This window comes from Chrysemys picta, chromosome 10 (assembly GCF_011386835.1).
Source record: "Chrysemys picta bellii isolate R12L10 chromosome 10, ASM1138683v2, whole genome shotgun sequence".
Taxonomy (NCBI): domain Eukaryota; kingdom Metazoa; phylum Chordata; order Testudines; family Emydidae; genus Chrysemys; species Chrysemys picta.
This window is the reverse complement of record NC_088800.1, coordinates 64929450-64933734: the sequence shown is the minus strand read 5'-3', so window position 1 is coordinate 64933734 and position 4285 is coordinate 64929450.

Sequence of the window (4285 nt, the reverse complement as noted above, 5' to 3'; positions counted from 1 at the left end):
CCCCACTGACATGACACTTAAGTTTTCTTCAATATACTAGAAAAGAGGAAGCATACTATTAAAATAGCCCAGAAAGAAATTTACTTGACAAAATAACATCCTTACCAGTTCTTAAATGGAGCAAAACATAGTTTAAGAAAACGGATGTTGGAGGAAAAGTAAGGACACTTCATTTTTTCAGTCAGTCAAAGGCTGCATGATTTCTGTACAACAGTCAGTAATCTGACTATATTTACATTTTAAAGAGCCTTTTACAAACTAATAATGCCAATTAGTGCAATAATCTTCACAGAATCACTATTGAGAAGGCATGTGGCTAAAATTCTTCCCTTTCTCTCTCAGATTCAGAAAAGTATTTCTGTGGTGGCATTGAACAAAATCTGAAATAGTTCCATGCGTTTTGTTAAGAACATCACTTCTGTTATCCCTTGGGATTTAATTATCAGCAATGTTATTATAACTGAAAGTGAAGTATTGTGCATAAGTGCATGAGAACCAGAAATAATGAAACCGAATAGTCTATTTTCACTGCCCAAACCAAAATAAGTGCAAAGGAAAACAGTTGAAAAAAAGCGAAACTTTACTTTATTTTAAAATATTTGGTTATAATAACCCACTGTGATGCTAGTAACAGAAGGAATTTTTGTAACGCTATGATTTTTAACCTGTAGTGAGTCTTTAAGAAGCAGGACGTCTGTATATGGAAAAGACTGGGTGGTAGGGAGAAAATAGTTCTAGTTTCTCTCTGGAATAGGCCCCCGAAATGGTATTCTTTTTTTAAAAAAGAAAAAAAAACCCTCAGTTCTAATGGGCAGTCATTCACCATCTCAATGGAAGTTAATTTGTATCTTCCTTGGTAGCTGCAGCAGGAATTGCCAAAGCATGGAAATTGAATTGTCCCCTCATGCTCAGGGACAGACCCCTTGGGATGGTCTGTGCAGGTCAGGATCGGCACAAATCAGCCAGTGCAATCCTGAGCAACTTTGTGCTACTGCTGTGTATCCACTGATCTATGAAAAAATACTTCAGGCTCAGACATTTTTAACGAAGGCTAAATTCCCTTAAAGTTACTTGAGAGATTAGGAGTTTATTACTCTTCAACCAGCAGTATTTGAATTGAGATCTTAAACATCTCAGTATTTACAATCCATTGTGAGGTACAACTTTTTAAACAGTCTAAAACAAACAACAAAAACAGTCTTAAGCATATGTGCAACTCTCAGCAATTAGCCATTTGTGTACCATTCTGAGCAGCAGGGGGAATTGCTTGAAAATAAATTGCTTTTGCGGGAGTCCTTTCTGTGAATTTAACATGTAGCAAAGCTTCTGAAATGCAATTTGAACTCGTCTGTGCTACATTCTTCACCACACTCAGAGCAAAAAAGGTTATTCTAAAATACGCGGGGCGTACGGGGCCTATCAGGGTAGTCCGCTGGTGGGCTGCCAGACAGTTTGTTTATATTTGCATGGCCACCTGCAGCTCCCAGTGGCTGCGGTTCACCATTCGCAGCCAATGGGAGCTGCGGGAAGTGGGCGCAGGCTGCAGGATTGCCCACCACTGATCTAGAGACATGTTCAGCACACTCAGATACAAAGACAAGCATTCCTCTATCTAGCTAATTTCTCACAGCCCCATAATTTAAAAGAACACATGACAACAACCTCGAAGCAGATGAAATTATAGCAAAAAATAGAATTGACAGCGATTAAAAAGCCTGAAGAATAGTGCAAAAGTTTAGTCTCTTGGTTAGGGCAATGGGATTCTTGTCTTCTCTTCTCAGCTCTGCCACCTACTCATGCAAAGCTGTATCAAGCTGGAAATGAATAAATAGCACAGAGATTGCATTGTTATACTATGCTTTGTTTTTGAAACATCTGATATTTTAGTAAGAAAAATGAGCAAAAGAAGTTTGATGTTTAATAACAACTGAAATATTTTTGAAGTACAGTGTACACATTAGAAACTAATTCAATCTACACATTGTAAACCAAGATCGGTTTCTTTGGCAAAAGATCAGGGGGTAGCCATATTCGTCTGTATCCACAAAAACAACAAGGAGTCTGCTGGCATCTTAAAGACTAACAGATTTATTTGGGCATAAGCTTTCATGGGTAAGCGTGGCGGAGGTTTTTTACCCATGAAAGCTTATGCCCAAATAAATCTGTCTTTAAGATGCCACCGGACTCCTTGTTGGTTTTTTTTGCAAAAGAATTATTACAGCTTGTTTAAAGTGTCATAGAACAATCCTGGATTGTCCAATCCTTGAGTTGTTATAACTAAAGCAGGTAAATGTTCCCTGAGCAGCCAAGCAGGAATTGGTAGAGCCCTGTGCGGATACAAAATTTATATCTGCGGATATAAAATGGATATCTGCAGCATTGCAGGGCTCTAGCAACAACGAGAAAGACCAGCAGGGCCATGGCCAGCGACTACGCCAGGCGAAAGCAGCAGCATGTTGGGCCGCCGCTTGCAGGAATCAGTGCCCAGCCTGGGCAGCTCCTCTGGTGTGACTGTACCACACTCTGCCCACTGGGGGTGGCACCAGGCTCACTGGCAGCTGTCCCTAGTCACACTAGTAAGTGCAAGTGGCTCACACATTCCCGGGAAGGAGTCCCTTCCAGGCAGCGGTGTGTATCACCAACATGGGAGGGGTTGCAAGCACCTTGGAGGACAGTATTAGAATAAAAAAAGACTGATAAATTGGAGAATTGGTCGGAAATCAACAAGATGAAATTCAAAAGAGACAAGTGCAAAATACTTAGCTAAAAAAATCAAATGCACAAATACAAAATGGGAAATCACTGGCAAGGCAGTAATACTGCTGCACAGCATCTGGAATAGCGTGTCACAAAGTGAATGAGGCAATAATAGAATGCAGTTGTGAAAAAGATTAATAGTCTGGGTGCATTTAACAGATTGTAGGTAATTTTCTCACTATACTTGGCACTGGAATACTGTACACTTTAGGAAAGATGTGGACAAAATGGAGAGCGTCCAGAGGAGAGCCACAAAAGTGATAAAAGGTTTAGAAAACCTGACCTCTGAGGAAAGGTTAAAAAAACTGGGCATGTTTAGTCTTGAGAAAAGAAGACTGAGGGGGACCGTAAAACAGTGTTCCAGTATGTTAAGGCTGTTAAATAAAGGACAGTGATCAGTTGTTCTCCATGTCCACAGAAGGGAGAACAAGAAGGAATGGGCTTAATCTCCAGCAAAGGAGATTAATGTCAGATTAGAAAAAACTTTCTAATTATAAAGGTAGATAAACTCTGGGCGAGGCTTCCAAGGGGAAGGTTGTAGAATCCCCATCGTTTGAGTTCTTTAAGAACAGGTTAGATAAGCACCTGTCGGGGGTGGCCTAGATATACTTGGTCTTACCTCAGCACAGGGGGCTGTATTATAGGACTTCTAAAGGGCCCTTCCAGCCCTACATTTCTATGATATTAATATAACTTGAGTGCAACAGTGAAAGGAGTGCAGATTTTTCTTATTTTGGGATATTAGAAGCTTAGCAACTGTATTAAAAAGGACTGTGAAACAATTGCTTCCATTAGAAATACACATCTCTGTAATAGAAACACATGATACTATCAGGTAAATTGTCCAGGTCTTTAAAAAACCTTCTAATGCCACTTAGTTTCCAAGCATTATTCTTCCATATCTCTTAAGTGTTAGGAGAAAAAGCCATGAGCTGCAGAGGCATAATGATCTCTCTCTCAAATATTATATCGTACCTTTCATCAGCCTTACGGCAAACTACATAGGCAAAGGTATCAGGGGGTAGCCGTATTAGTCTGTATCCACAAAAACAACAAGGAGTCTGGTGGTACTTTAACGACTAACAGATTTATATGGGCAGAAGAAGTGGGTTTTTTACCCACGAAAGCTTATGCCCAAATAAATCTGTTAGTCTTTAAGGTGCCACCAGACTCCTTGTTGTTTACATAGGCAAAATCACCAGGACATATAGGACAAACAGCCCTCTGCCTACCAAAAAAAAAAAAAAAAAAAAGCACACCATACAAACAAGAGAAATACCAGACAAGGACATAGAGCAAACTCCAACACTTACGAAATGTCAAGGTCTCATCCCAAAGTCCTGATTTCTTTGTATTCTTGTGACATCAGAAGGAGGAAGACCTGAGTTGACTGTTCAACGGTTTGAATCTGCAGCCCTTGGGAGACTAGGTATCCTTTCTCACTTTTAACTTTCATCTGTTGAAACTAAATCTAGTGGTCTTTCAGATTTACACAGCATCATTGTACAATGTGAAGAAGACAGCTGAA